Raw genomic sequence first — 16,660 nt, forward strand, 5'->3', positions numbered from 1 at the left:
AGCCTCGCTGAGCCACCGTCAACCCCTTTTTCCCTTCCCTTACCTCCCCCTTCCCTCACCCTTAGCGGCCTCTCCGGTAAAGCCTCTTCCTCTAATTAGAAAAGAAAGGGGAATTGCGGGGACTGAGCTTGTGCCTCGACTTACCAGGCCTGGGCCAGGGGACCTGATCACCCCCTGGGGAGGGTAGTAGGTACGGGCGTGAGTGCCCTCTGCAGCCCCCCCGAGCCTGAGGAGCGAGGTCAAGGCAGCTCCCTTTTCCTCACCCAAAATGCCACTGGCAGGGGAGGCTTGCCGGAGGAAACCGCCTTTCTCCCAACTGCCCTTTCCCCACTACCTTATCTTACCCACTCACTCCCTGGTGCCAAGGCCGCTCCTGCCACCGCCAGCGCGCATGCACCGTGGCCAGAACAACCCCCGCCCGCTGCAACGGCTCCTGAATCCTCTCAGAACCAATCCTAGCCCCTCTCCCTTCAATATTGCCATTTTAGGCTACTTCACCTCCTTTCCAGCCCTGCCCTTCTTACCAGCCTATATAACCTGTAATCACCCCTGAATAAATCTCTTTGGCGCATACCCCTACTGGATGAAGAGTGTTTTTGTCCTTATCGCCGCCCTCCTTGCACGCCTCTCGCCGAGGACTCTGGCCACGTCCTCCGCCTCGCCCTCGCCTCCGGGAAAGAGCCCCCGCCGCCGGTAACCTTTAAGCAGCCCCGAGAGCTGAGGGCTCGGCTACCGGCCGCCACTCCCCCTAGAAGCAGTAACCCCGACCGCAGGGAAATAATAAAGAGCATAAATCAATGAAGTAGAAAACAGAAAAACAGAGAAAAATCAGTAGTTCCAAAAACTGGTTCCTCGAGAAGATCAATAAAATCGATAAAACTTTAATCAGACTAATCAGGAAAAAAAGAGAGAAGACATAAAGTATGAATATCAAGATTAAGGGATGGAACATCACTACAGATCCTACAGATATTAATGGAATAATATGAACAATTTTATGCAATAAATTCAATAACTTAGATGAAACAGACAAATTCCTTGAAAGTCACAACTACCAGAGCTCACACAAGAGATAATTTGAATAGCCCTATATCTATTAAATAAATTGAATTTGTAGTTTAAAACCATTCCACAAAGAAAATTCCTGGCCCAGATGGCTTCATTGGTGAATTCTACCAAACATTTAAGGAAGAAATAATAGCAATTTTCCATTAACTTTTCCAGCAAAATGTAGTGGAGGGAACACTTCCCAACTCATTATACAAGGTGGTTCTGGTTTGCTAAAGCTGCTAAAATGCAAAATACCAAAAATGGATTGGCTTTTACAATGGGGATTTATTAGTTTGCAGATTTACAGTTCTAAGGCCATGAAAAAGTCCAAACTGAGGCATCAAGAGGTAGATACCTTCTCTGAGGAAATGGCCAATGGCATCTGGAACACCTCTGTCAGCCAGGAAGGCATGTGGCTGGCGTCTGCTGGTCCTTTGCTCCTGGGTTGCATTGCTTTCAGCTTCTGATTCCAGTGGCTTTCTCCTTAAGCACCTGTGGGTTCTCACTTAGCTTTTCCAGGGCAACTCTAGGCTTTATCTCTTAGCTTAGCATCTCCAAATGTCTGATTTCAAAGGCTGTCTCCAAAATGTCTCCGGGTGTTTTCTCTCTAAGTATGTCTGTGTCAGCTCTCTTAAGGACTCCAGTGAACTAATTAAGACCCACCTTGAATGGGTGGGGTCACATGTCCATAGAAATAATCTATTCAAAAGATCCCAACCAACAATAGGTTTGCCCCACAAGATTGGATTAAAAGAACACAGTCTTTCCTGGGGTACATAATAGATTCAAACCAGCACAAAGGTCATTATTATCCTGATACCAAGACCAGACAAAAAAAAACAAGAAAAGAAAACCACAAATATTCCTTATGAATACAGTGTCCAACACAGATTGATTGACCTGTCAGTAATGGAGAAAAGTGTTTATGTTGGTAAATCTGTCAATTTCTTCCTGTAGAGCTATCATTTTTTGCTCTATATATTTTGAGGCTATTTTATTGGGTATGCAGCATAAGTTGAGAATTGTTACAACTTTCTAGTGAATTGAACTTTTTATCATTATGTAGCATCCCCTCCCTCCCCGATACTTTTTATTTTGAAATATATTTCATTAGGTAATTAATATAAATATACCTAGTTCCCTATGATTAGTAATGTGCCTGGTATATTCTTTCCCCCATTTTTCAACTTTTCTATTATGCTTTAAGTATGACTCGTAGAAAATATACTGCTCCTTTTTAAAATTTCCAATTTGACATTTGTTTTTAAGCTCATTTACTGTATTTCTTGGTTTGAACTTGTCCTGATTCATGAATGTTTATTTTTCCCCCTGTATTAGTCAGAGTTCTCTAGAGAAACAGAACCAACAGGAGATATTTGTAAATAGTATGAGATTTTATAAAAGTGTCTCACACAACTGTGGGGATGCACAAGTCCAAATCTCATAGGGCAGGCTACAAGCTGGCATTCCGATGAAGTTCTTTGGTGAATTCCCCAGGAGAAGTTGGCTGGCTGAAGTAGAGATGAAAGTTCTCTCTTCTGCCTGCTGAAGTCATCACCTCCCCCTTAAAAGCCTTCAACTGATCTCTCATTGCAGAAGACACTCTCCTTAGCTGATTGTAGATGAAATCAGCCATAGATGTAATCAATATACTGATGGTTTAAGTCCATGGAATGTCCCTGCAGCAACAGATAGGCCAGTGCTTGCTTGACCAGCAAATGGTGCCATCACCTGGCCAAGTTGACTCATGAACCTAACAATTATGTTCTCTCTCCTTCTTTGCTTTTCTTGGATTGCTTTTTTTCTGTACTCCCCTTCTTATTTAATTATTCTTTTCCTCATAGGCTTGGGATTTGAGCATTCTTTTAATGGTTACCCTCAAAAGTTTACTCTATTTAACTTAGTAAAGTCTTAAGCGAAACAATATCTTATCTCACTCCTGAACAATGAAAGGACATTTGACAACTAAACTCTGATCATCCCTCTCTCAAATGATCATCCTATTTGGTACAGTATTTCCGTTTTTTAATTTCACTAAAAATCTCACAAATTATTATTTTCTACAGACAATGTTTTTTTTGGGTTTACATACCTGTATCATTTTATTTGTTCACCACATCTGGCAGCTCAGACAGTTCTTCTCTGGTCATCATATAGGAAAGTTCCTTTAGGGAAGTAAACTTTTCCAGTTCTTTTGTTTATCCTTAAATGTCTTTATTCTTCCTTCATTGTTGGGGACACAATTCTAGGAAGTCGGTTATTCTCTCAAAACTGACACCTGGCTTCCATAGTTGCTAATGAACACTGCTGTCATTTTAGCTATTATTCCTCTGTGGATGATTGGTCCTTTCTTTCTCTACAAGGATTGAGATCTTTATCTTTTTTTCTTCACTGATTAATCCCAAGCACTTCAAAAGCACCTCACATGTACCAGGTCCCTACAAAATATTTGCTGAATGAATGAAAAGCTGCTGTGATTGATATTAAGCTATTGTCTGTCAGTCCCAAATCCAAAATTCTATACTCTGCTTTGTAATGCTGTGACTGGGGCTCTGCAAGACACATTCTCCTTTGCTAGCAGGCTTCTTGTTAGGTTCTGCAGACATGTACATTAGAAGACAAGAAGGAGGGGGGACTTTCTTCCTGCTTGCATGTTGCTTCTGTCAGTGTCATTCCAGCAACAGCACTTTGCCCCAGTGGCAATTCAGTTTTCACCTGTGCCCCCTCTTCAGAAATATGAACTCCAGCTCCCCAGAGCTCCTGTGAACCACTTGCCTATGTTTCCAAATCCCTAGTGGTGGTAGCTATTTCTGCAGTTGTTATCTCTGTTTTATCTCCGTGTTTTCTTTATTTCTCTTTCAGCCCTCCAAAACAAGGTAATCAATTCTCTATATTAAATTTGCTCTGCTGAAATACTTAATGTGGTTTGTTTTGTTGAAAGAAACAGGTGATTTTTAAGATAGCTATGTCTTTCCTGCTTTGCAGTTTACTATAATCAATCTAGGTGTGGATTTCTCTTTATTTTTCCAACCTGGGATATATAGAGCATCCTAAGTCTGCTCATTTACTTATCTGTCTCCTTATCTCTGTAATGTTCCAGGTAATTTCATACACAAAAATTGCAATGCACTAATTCTTCATTCAACTGTGTTTATCTAACACAATCAACTCAGTAACTGACATAATTTAGATATATTTTCAGTTTTTGATGTGCCAATTTGTTTTTCTTGTCTACTTACTCATTTCTCATGTGCTAACTTTCTGTTCTTTGTGATCACATCTTAAGCATTTAATTATGAAAATTTCAAATATATGCAAATATAGAGAAAAGTATAATGAACCCCCATGTGCTCATTCTCTGCCTTCAACACTTATCAACTTATGACCAATCTTGTTTCACTTATACCCTTATCCATGTTAATTTGAAGCAAAGTCCAGATTTCATATCTTTTCACCTGTAAATTTTTAAGTATGTACCTTTAAAAGACTACTCTTTTAAAAAACATAAACTTAATATATTATGCCTAAAAAATTGAAAATTATTTTTTAATATCATCATTTATTCAGTTTGTGTGTTCCTATTTCCCCCAATTGTCTTATAAAAGTTTTAATTTGCTTTTACAGTTTGCAATTGCTTGATGTGTTCCTCAAATCTCTTTTGATATCTAGATTCACCTTCGTCTAATTTTTTTTTTTCTCTACAGGCTTATTTTTGTAGAAGAAACATGATTATTTATCTTGTAGTTCCCTATCGACTAGATTCTGCTGACTGCATCCTGTGGTACCATTTAACATGTCCCCTTTTCTCCAGTATTTCCTATAAATTGGTAGTTAGAGTCAGAGGCTTGATTGGATTCAAATTTGATGTTCTGGCGAAGAGTGGGTACAAAACTATTTCAAAGGTGGTGATATGAACTTCCAACAGTACATATACTATGTCTGTGGTGTTAGCAGTCAGTGATGCTCCCTGCCATAAATTTATTAGGGGTTGCAAAGTTGTAATATTCTAATTTTATCATCCCTAGTTTATTAGAATATTTCTATAAAGAAAAACTTACCCATATCAATTATTTGTTCACCCTAAAGTACAGTTCATATAAAAAGGGAAGATATATGCTTCTTCCTCATTACTCACCAGTTTTAAAAAATAAGCTGTTCCCATGCATCTCCCATCCCTATGAAAACATAATTATCACAGCAAATTTAGTAGTTTAAATATATGTGATTTATTTCATGCTTTGCAGTTATTATCCTTCTTGTTGCTCACACTGTCCCATCTTTGGCCAGAGGGAGCTAATTCAAAGTTGGTTCACAAGTTCTTTTAATACAATCCTTACTGTCTTTAGTAGTTTCCTTGCTTTCCCAGACTTTCAATGGAAAAGGGCATCTAAAGATCACAATTTGGGCTCTGAGGGTGCTTATTAGTACTGGGTCAGGCATTGTTTCTAGTCTTTTCAGCGAAGAAAGCTAGGAAATACATATTTTAAAAATGATAAAACACATCAGGAATTCTTATATTTCCCAATTCAGGACTACAGAATGTTACTTATCATCATTCTCTTATCTCCACCTCCTTTCACCTATGCTCCAAATTCCAATTCTCAACAACAACACAATTACTAATTTAATTTATTCTACAATAACATACCTACAGCTTTGGAAGAACAATATCAACACTATTAACAACAGTATTACTGAAAATAGTACAAGATTTTATTTTGGTCTTAGGGTAAATCCCATTAAGGATATACAGTCAAGTAACAGTTTTAATCACATGGCATAGTTCCTCTTGAAGTGGCTATACCAACAACTGAATACAGAATTAGGCTCATTTACTTTTACTTTTAATTAGAAATTGCTTCATGAAAAAATTTTTAGTTATGCAAAATTTTATTTTGTTCCAAAGTCAAACTGGAAAAGCAATGTACATTCAAGGAAATCTAGCTTCAATCCTTGTCCTCTCCACCCTGTTTCTTTTAACCCTTTATGGTAAATCTTAAAAAATATTCTTTACGATTGTCTTCCATTTTTTAATATCTTCCTGTTTCTCTTTACACACACACACACACATTTTTTCTATATACACAGTAACAAAAAATACCAGTTTTCCTCCACTTAAAATTTTTTCTCCTTAGTACATGCTGGAGATTACTCCACAGTTTACAAAGTTTACAAAGATCGTCCTTATTCTTTTGATAGCTGTAGATAATCCACTGTGTGGATGTTCATATACAGTGAAAAGACACGGGGAACTTCAATTCAACTAGTCTCCTATTTGTTGGCCATTTGGGTTGTTTCCAGTCTTTTGCTATTACAAATCAGGATAAAACAGCAGCCTCATTCATTGATATTTTTTTCTTAATGTTTTGTCAGTGTATTTTTAGGAAAGAGTCCTAAAAGTAGGATTGCTGGCTAAAAGGGAAATAAATGTATAATTTTGCTAGGTTTAGTCAATCTCCTCTCCATCAAGTTATAACATTTTGCAATTTCACCACTAATGTATGACAGTGCCAGATTCCCTACAGCCCCACTAAGAGTATCTTATCAAACTCCTGCATTTTTTCTAATTTTATGGGTGAGAAATATTTAGTGTAGCTTTGATTTGCTCTTTTTTCAAGCTTTCTGAAGTGTTAGCATTGATCATTGATTTTCAGCCTTTTTTCTTTACAAATATTGCATTTTAGGGCTATAAATTTCCCTCAGGCATTGCTTTAGCTGCTTTCTGTGTCATAAGAAAATAATATCATATCTTTATTATTCATGTAAAATATTTTCTAATTTCCTTTGTGCTGTTTTCATTGACCCATGGGTTATTTAAAAGTGTACTGCTTAATTTTACCAGGACAGTTGGGGATTTTCTGTTTATCTTTTTTTGTCACTGATTTTTTTAAAGATTATTCCACCATGGTCAGAAAATATACTGTAAATGATTTAAATGTTTTGAAATTTAATTGAGTCTTACTTTACAACTCAGTTCATGGTCAAAATGGTGAATACTCCACATGCATTTTAAAATGAGTATTTTTGTCACAGTTCAGTGCAGCATTCTTTGAATATCAATCAGGTCAAGTTTGTTTACTATTAAGATGTTCTATGATTTTACTGATTTTTTTTTTGTTTGTTTGCTTAGTTCCATCACTTACTGAGAAGTATGTTAAAGTCTATGATGAATGTAGATTTGTTTATTTTTCCTTTGAGACCTGTTAGTTACTAATGCTTGTTTTATATAATTTGGCTATATACAGATTTACAATTTTTCTATATTCTTAGTGGACTGACCATTTTTTCTTTAGGAAGTGTGTGTCTCTATTTGTAGTAAGGTGCCTTGACTTAACGTCCACATTGTCTGATATTACTATAGCTACACCAGCTTTCTTTTGGTTTTCGCATATCTTTTTTCCATCTGCTAAATTTTAACTGTTTTGAATCTGTATTAGGAGTCTCCAATTGGAATACTTAGCCCACTTATATTTGATATGATTACTTACCATTTCTTGACTTTTTTTTGAATCAATCATGTTTTTTATTATATACTTTTTTCCTTATACTTTCTTTTATTGTTATTTGAGTGGTTAGCCTAGAGATTGTGATGTGCATCTTTGATATATTACAGACTAAAAATACAAATTATTATTTTACTTTTATTACTTCCCTTATAATGCTAAACCCTGAGAATACTATACTTATGAACAGTCATGGGATTTGATCTCAGGTTAACTTTTTAGTTATTTTCCCTGGAAAGCTAATATAAGTAGAAAGTCAGCTGTGTTACCAGGTAGGATTCTCATGGTAAATACTGTCTGATTTGTAAACTTCAAGTGGTCTGGGGAGACTGTGAATGAACAGGTGGAAAGCAATAGCTTTGGGCTTTCCCAAGTATGATGTTTCTTGCCCTTTGCTGTACACCTGGACTCAATGCCCATGGGACTATAAGAAGTATTGGCTCCAATATGGAACTTGAGACTTCTGGGCCAAAATAGTTCCCACATCCACACATATGGTTGCATTCTCTTACCCATGAGCTGTTACTTGGGGGGAGAGTGCGGGAGAAGACTAGCCCCTGGAAGTACTGTCAGACGGCTATAGGAACTCGGTTGAGAAAACACATATGAAAAGCTGCACTTCTGGCACGCTGTATTTCCTGCCCTATATCCTGAGTAAAGGCAAGACGACAAGTGGACTGCTAAGTTGTGCAAGTATGAAATATCTATCTAGATGGACCTGAAACCACTGAAAGTGGGCATTGCAGAGTGGAGGCAACAGTGGGATGGACTTTCATTATCCTTGAATATAGCAAAGCCACTACGACATAAAAGGAATAGAGAGGGAAATACTGATGCAACTGATGCCTCAGTGGAGAGCCAGCTTTCCCATAGTCTGACGATAAAACCTTTGCATCATGTGATAGGGGATGCATGTGGGAATGGATAAAAGGTGGAGTGAGACAAGACTGTGCTGAGAAAAAATACCCACTCTTCCTCACTGTCCATGCAATGGACCTGTTCTGGTTTGCTAATGCTGCCTTTTTGCAAAACACCAGAAATGGATTGGCTTTTATAAAAGGGGGCTTATTTGGTTACATAGTTAGTCTTAAGGCCATAAAGTGTCCAAGGTAACACATCAACAATTGGGTACCTTCACTGGAGGATGGCCAATGGTGTCCGGAAAACCTCTGTTAGCTGGGAAGGCACATGGCTTGCATCTGCTCTGGAGCCCTGGTTTCAAAATGGCTTTCTCCTAGGATGTTCCTCTTTAGGCTGTAGCTCCTCAAAAATGTTACTCTTAGTTGCTCTTGGGGCATTTGTCCTCTCTTAGCTTCTCCAGAGCAAAAGTCTGCTTTCAAAGGCCATCTCCAAAATGTCTCTGTAAGCTGCAGCTCCTCTCTCAGCTCCTGTGCATTCTTCAAAGTGTCCCTCTTGGCTGTAGCAAGCTCACTCCTTCTGTATGAGCTTATATAGTGCTCTAGTAAACTAATCAAGGCTCAAACTGAATGGGCAGGGCCACACTTCCATGGAAATTATCTAATCAGAGTTATCACCTATAGCTGGGTGGGTTGCATCTCCATGGAAACACTCACTCAAAGAATTACAATCCAATCAACACTAATATGTCTGCCCACACAAGAGTGCATCAAAGATAATGGTGTTTTGGGGGATATAAAACATTCAAACTGGCACATTCCACCCCCTGGACCCCAAAATGACATGATCTTTCCATATACCAATACACTCATTCCATCACAATATCACGAAACATTAAATCATTTCAGTAACAATAGTTAAGTACCAGATCCCATCAAAATCAGTTACAGGCGTGATCTGTCCTAAGGCAAAATTCCCCTTTGTCTGTAGACCTGTGAAACTCAGAACAAGTTATCTGCTTCCAATATACAAAGGAGGGACAGTCATAGAATAAGCATTCCCATCGCCATAAGGAGAAACTGAAAGGTAAACACAGTTTAAGGGATCAAAACAGTTCCTAAAACCTGCAGGGCAAACTCCATTAGATTTCAAAGTCTGAGAGTCATTTAGAGAATGACGTTTTATCCTTGGGGCTTGAGAGAGCAGGAGTCTAACCCTTCCTAAGGGCCTTTGCAGCAGCCCTTTTCTCTCCAAACGCTGGGGTGAGTGCTCCAACATACTCACACATTGGGTAGACCACCTTGTTGGCCCCACCCTCATCAAACAGGGCAGTACCTGGATTCTCTTCCATCTTCGGGACACACGCTCAACCCCTTCAGAATGGTGGGGTGGTGTCCAGGCTCTCCCCAATCCCCTGGGAATGTGCTCCACCCTCTCTGAGGCCTGGGGTGGCAGCACTCTTCCTGAACATGGAGGCAGAAGGCCCACCCTCCAGGGTAAACTCACTCTTTCCATGCGTGTGGGCCACTCTGCTCTCCCAGCCTGAGACCTCTTGCCTCCAGACATCAACCTCCATGGCTCTGTCTTTGAAGAAATTTTTCCTTCAATTTGTTCCTTGTTTGTCTCCTCCAGTCCAGATTGGCAGCAACTCCGTCTATAAAGATCTCGCAAAAATTCTGTTGGCTTTGCATGAAGCACACAGTGGTCAAAGCCATAATAGGACTTTCCACAAATCCTTTCTGAATAACTCCATCTCCAATCTTGCTTGTACTGAAATGGTGGTCGGGTTCCATGTTTGGTTAAGTCCTCATGTGGGTCTGTAGCTTCTGGGGTTCTACCCCCTGGAAGCCTGGAGTTTTCCAAACCATCAGTTTCTGGTTTCTTTGAACCCAATAGTTCAGTTCTAAGTTTACCTCTCTCCACTCACATTTTACTATAAGCTGCAAGGAGAAGCTATGCTGTATCCACAACTTTAAGTTTCGAAATTTCATCAGCCAAGTATCCCAGCTCATCGCTCTCAAATTCTTCCTTCCATCCCACACCAGGACTCAATTTTGCCAAATTCTTTGCCACTTTAAAACAAGGATTGCCTTCCTTCCAGTTTGCAATGACACTTTCAACATTTCTGTTTAAGGCCTCATCAGAAGTATCTTTAGAACCCATATTTCTACCAACAGTCTCTTCAAAGCAGGTTAGGCCTTTTCTATAAAGCTCCTCACAATTCTTCCAGAATCTTCCCCTTACCCATTTAAAAAGCCATTCCAACATGTTTGGTATTTGCAAACTCAGCAGCACCCCTCTTCTCTGGTACCAAAATATATTCCGGTTTGCTAATACAGACTTTTCACAAAATACCAGAAATGGATTGGCTTTTATAAAAGGGGGCTTATTTGGTTACATAGTTACAGTCTTAAGGCCATAAAATGTCGAAGGTAACACATCAACAATCGGGTACCTTCAATGGAAGATGGCCAATGGCGTCCGGAAAATCTCTGTTAGCTGGGAAGGCACATGGCTGGCGTCTGCTCTGGAGTTCTGGTTTCAAAATGGCTTTCTCCCAGGATGTTCCTCTCTAGGCTGTAGCTCCTCAAAAATGTCACTCTTAGTTGCTCTTGGGGCATTTGTCCTCTCTTAGCTTCTCCAGCGCTGAAGTCTGCTTTCAAAGGCCATCTCCAAAATGTCTCTGTAAGCTGCAGCTCCTCTCTCAGCTCCTGTGCATTCTTCAAAGTGTCCCTCTTGGCTGTAGCAAGCTCACTCCTTCTGTATGAGCTTATATAGTGCTCTAGTAAACTAATCAAGGCCCAAGCTGAATGGGCAGGGCCACCCCTCTATGGAAATTATCTAACCAGAGTTATCACCTATAGTTGGGTGGGTCGCATCTCCATGGAAACACTCAATCAAAGAATTACAATCTAATCAACACTAATACGTCTGCCCACACAAGACTGCATCAAACATAATGGAGTTCTGGGGGACATAATACATTCAAACTGGCAGAGGACCCAACCAGAAATCCAGGTGCTGTGGCTGCATTTGGGCTAAACTAGGCACTGATGCTTGGCTGGGGCAGGGAGGCAAGTACACAAGCTCAAGACTCCCTGTTTGTGACTGGGACTGTGATCAGACAAAGGGAGAGAAGCAGTGGGACTGGCTTTGACCCAATTTAAACTCCACTGAGCACAAAATAATGCCTATGAGCCCCATCTTAGGAGACATAAGTGGGAGAGCATTCCTGCACCAGCCCACAAAGTCAAACAGAATTAGGTGGCAGCCTGGCAGCCAAACTGATTGCAGTGGCAATGGCAGCAGCTTGGTGCAATCTGGGGTTGTAGAGGGTGGCCTTTGCAGGGGCTCTTGATCGCAATATGTGGGGAGTGACCTCAGCTACAACCTAAGCAGAGTTGAGGTTTCTGACTTGGCTGACATCTAGTGATGATTAATGGCAATGCAGACTTACAGACTCCCTAAAGAGACACTAAAGACATGAAATGACAAAGGATAATGACTGAGTATTTGAAAAGCCAACGTCAAGAGGATAAGGAATATCCTTGTTTTATGAATGGCAAACTGGAAAGGGACATTTTTGCTTTTTCATCACTGCCATCTACTAAGGCAGTGGTTTTCAAAGTGTGGTCCCTACACCAGCAGCATCAGTATCACCTGGGGACTTGTTAGAAATTCAATTCTCAGGCCCCAATCTAGACCTTCTGAATTAGGAAGTCAGGCAGTGGGGCCCACCAGCCTATGCTGTAATAAGCCCTCCAGGTGATTCCCATGTACCTGAAAGTTTGAGAACCACTGTACTAAAATTCTTTTTTTTCTTTCTTTTCTAAACTTCCCCTTTCAACCACAGTCATACACATAATTCAGTTCTGTTACTTACACTCACCATAATGTACTAAGGTTACTAACTCGAGGTCACAGAAGTAGACTGTGAGCCTACAATGGAAAATGATGTTTAGCTCTCTTTACCTGAAAAACCTGATAAAGGGAAAATGTTAGTTATTCTCAGGTAACATAACTTTATGGTACAAATGATCCCAACTGTTAAAATGGACCTGGACTGGGAAGACTGTGAATAAACTATAAATACCTGGTGGAAAGCCTTAGCTTTGAACTTCCCTGAGTGCCATGACTCTTGTGGCTAGCAATGTCCCTTTCCAGGACTCTATGCTCATTGGACTATGACAAAAGATGTTGGTTCTTCGACCTAGAACTGTGGGAAGATGGTGGATAGGAAGCTCCAGGATTAAGTTTCTTCACCAGATCAACTACTATACAGGTAGAAATAGTCTGAAACAACTATTTTGAAACTCTGGGGTCCAGCAGAACATTCTGCAGCATGCAGGGAAGAGTGTGAGGAAGAAGCTGGTAAATTATGGTAGAGACTAGTAAATTCCTCTCTCTGTGCAGCAGTTACTGGTGCCCATCTCCTCTCTAGCAGCAGGCTCGCCCCTGGCTAGCTCACAGGTGACAGAAAGGGACATGAAAACCCACTTCCCGAAGATCAGGGGTGAGCATGGCTGACTGCTGATCATGGCTTTTGATTAGCAATTTCGGATCCACTGGGGGCCCAGCTCTGAGGGCAGCCGTTGTTCCAAGCTGCCCTGGACAAAGCAGGCTGAGAAGACTGAAAGACATTACACTTCCTCAGGGCTGTAGAGGATAGTTTAAGAGCTGTATTTGCTGGGCAGGTCAAGAAAGCACATCAGGGCAGTTTGGAGCCTGTCTGGATCCCCTTCGTGGGTCCCTAGCCTTGTTCCAGCTGGGAAAGACTAACTTGGAAGGCTCCTCTCTGTCACCCTCGCCACCCCCAAATCTGCCCTCCAGGTGAAAGTGGCTTGAGACCACAAAAAAAAAGCAGTGTATGGAACTAATAATAGAGCAGATGGCCTGAGGTAAAGGATTACCTGCTTTAAACACCTGGAAGAGGGAGACTGTCCCTTGGGAAACAGAGGGGGCATTCACGCTCCTGTAAACAGGAGTTCTCCAAAGCAACTAATGAGCACAAGCCCAGGTCAAGACACAGGCCCAGAAAAGACAGGGCGCACCCTGCACTGTGCATTTGCCTTGGGCAGACCTCCCTGATAGGAGGGCTGACACTTAAGAAAATCTCTGTCATATCACCAGGGATACAAAACCAAGAAACAGACATCTCAGAGTTAACATTTTAAAATATTAAAACGTGCAGAGTGCAATAAAAGACTACAAGACAATGAAACAGGAAATGACGGCCTATCAAAAGGAAGAGGATAAAAATCTGGAAAACACCAACAAAGAAGACTAGACTGTGGACATACTAAACAATGTCTTTAAAAAAATGATCTTGAAAATGCTCAAGGAGATGAAGGAAAATACAGAGAAAGAACTAAAGAATATCAGGAAAACAATGAGCAATAGGAGAATCTTAGTAAAGAAAGAAATTTTAAAAAGGAACCAAACAGAACCCCTGGGGTTGAAGACCATAATAACTAAAATGAAAAATGCCCAGGAAGGTTTCAAAATAAGACTGGAACTGGCAGAAGAAAGAATCAGCAAACTTGAAGATAAGACAATTGAAATGAGTCAGGCTGAAGAAGAAAGCAAAAAGAATTACAAAAAGTGAAAATAGCCTAAGACACCTCTGGGACACCATCAAATGTGCCAATATACTCCTTATGGGAGTCCCAAAAGGAGAAAAAAAAGAGAAAGGGGCAGAATGAATATTCAAAGAAATAATGACAGGAGCTTCCCAAACTTAGCAAAAAATGTGAATAAGCACATCCAAGCCCTGAGAACACCAAACAGGAAAAACATGAAGAAAAACATACCCCAACATATATTGGTCAAACACTCACATTCAAAAGATAAGGAGCGAGTTCTGAAAACTACAAGAGAAAAACTACCAGTTATGTAAAAGGGAGTTCCAAATAGACCGAGTGCCAATTTACCATCAGAAACAATGAAGGCAAGAAGGCAGTGGGTTGAAAGACTTAAGAATGCTGACAGAAAATGACTATCAACCAAGAATTTTATATCTGACAAGAGTTTCTTTCAAAAGTAAGGGAGAAATTAAGACATTCTAAGATAAAGAAAAGCTGAGGGAGTTTACCACCATTAGACCTGCCCTACAAGGAATTCTGTAGATGGAGAGGAAAAGACATTAGACATGAAGAAAATCTGGTAAAGGTAACCACTTGGTTAAGTGCCAGTACTATTGTATTGCATCTTTTTTTTTTTTTTTTTCACTTTTTTGGCATGTAACTCCACTTCTTACTGCCTACAGGTGCTAAAATGCAAATGCATAAAAAGAAATGATAAATCTATGGTTAGATATACAATGTACAAAGATGTAATTGGTAACAAGTACAAAAAAAGATGGGGGGATGGAGAGGTGTAGGATAAGTGTATGCGTTTGCTATTGAAATCAAGGTGATATCAAACTAAATATGATTGTTATATATTTAGGATGTTAACTTTTAATCCCATGGTAACCACAAGGAAAACAGATGAAAAATATATCCAGATAGAAATAAGAATCTGGTACAAAACACAAAAATCAAATAGATATAAAAGTAGGCATTAATGGAAGAGCTGAGGGACTAAAAAGGTGTAAGACTTACAAAGACTAAATAGCAAAATGTCAGAAGAAAGTCCTGCATTATCAGCAGTGATTTGAAATGTAAATAGGTTAAACTCTCCAGTCAAAAGGCAGAGATTTGCAAAATGGATAAAAAAGCATGACCCATCTATATGCTGTCTGCAAGAGACTCACGTTAAATTCAAAGACACAAGTAGGCTGAAAGTGAAGGAATGGAAAGAAATATACCACGCAAGTAGTAACCAAAAGAGAGCTAGGGTGGCTCTACTAATATCAGATAAAATAGACTTTAAATCAAAAACAGTTACATGGGACAAAAACAGTCATTATATAGCAATAACAAGACATAACAATTATAAACATATATGCACTTAACAGCGGAGTCCCAAAAATATATGAAGCAAATACTGACAGATTTGAAGGGAGAAACTGATGGTTATACATTAATAGTATGAGACTTTAATATACCATTTTTAGTAATAGACAGACCATCTAGACAGAAAAGCAATAAAGAAATACAAGACTTGAATTATATTCTAAACCAACTAAATCTAATAGATGTATATAGAACACTTCACCCAGCGACAACAGAATATACCTTCTTCTTAAGTGTACACAAATCATTCTTCAGGATAAACTGTATATTAGGTTACAAAACAAGTCTCAATAAATTAAAAAATATTTAAACCATTCAATGTATCTTGACTCTGACCACAAAGGAACAAAGCTAGAAATCAGGAATAAAGGGAGAAATGGAAATGTCAGATGTGGAAATTAAATGATGTATTCCTAAGACAACCAATGGGTTAAAGAGGAAATCATAAGCAGGATTAGGAAATAGCTTGAGGTAAATGAAAATGAAAATGGAACACAACATACCAAGACTTACAGGATGCAGCAAAGGCAGTGCTGAGAAAGAAATTTATAGTTCTAAATGCTTACCTTAAAAAAGAAGAAAGATTTCAAATCAGACACCTAACCTCAAAACTGGAAGAACTAGAAAAAGAAGATCAAACTAAACCAAAAGCAAGCAGAAGAAGGGGAATAACAAAGATTAGAGCAGAGATAATGAAACAGAACACAGAAAACAATAGAAAGAATCAACGAAATAAAAAATTGGTTCTTTGAAAAGATCAACAAAATTGACAAATCTTTAGCTAGATTGAGGAAGAAAAAAAAGACACAAATAACTAAAATCAGAAACGAAAAGGGGGATATTACTATCAACCCCACTGAAATAAAAAGGAATATTTACAACTACATCAATAAATTAGATAACCTAGATAAAATGGACAAATTCTTAGAAACAATCTACCTACCCTGACTCTGAAAGAAACAGATGACCTCAATAGACCAATTACAAGTAAAGGGATTGAACCAGTCATCAAAAACATCCCAACAAAAAAAAAAGCCCAGGACCAGATGGCTTCACAGGGGAATTTTACCAAACATTCTAATAAGAATTAGAATCCTGCTCAATCCTGCTCCAACTCTTCCAAAAAACTGAAGAAGAGGGAACACTACCTGACTCTTTCTATGAGGCCAACATCACCCTCATACCAAAGCCAGATAAAGATATCACAAGAAAAGGACATGACAGACCAATATCTCTTAAGAATACAGATGTAAAAATCCCACCCCAAAAACTAGAAAATCGAATCCAACAGCA

General features: G+C 39.3%; 1 protein-coding gene across 4 annotated transcripts in view; it reads right to left on the minus strand.

Annotated features, from left to right (window-relative positions):
- TTC17 (tetratricopeptide repeat domain 17) overlaps positions 1-16,660 on the minus strand; it is a 164,500-nt gene that overhangs the window by 23,498 nt on the left and 124,342 nt on the right. The window lies entirely within an intron of this gene.

The sequence above is a fragment of the Choloepus didactylus genome, chromosome 6 (genome assembly GCF_015220235.1).
Source record: "Choloepus didactylus isolate mChoDid1 chromosome 6, mChoDid1.pri, whole genome shotgun sequence".
Lineage (NCBI taxonomy): Eukaryota > Metazoa > Chordata > Mammalia > Pilosa > Megalonychidae > Choloepus > Choloepus didactylus.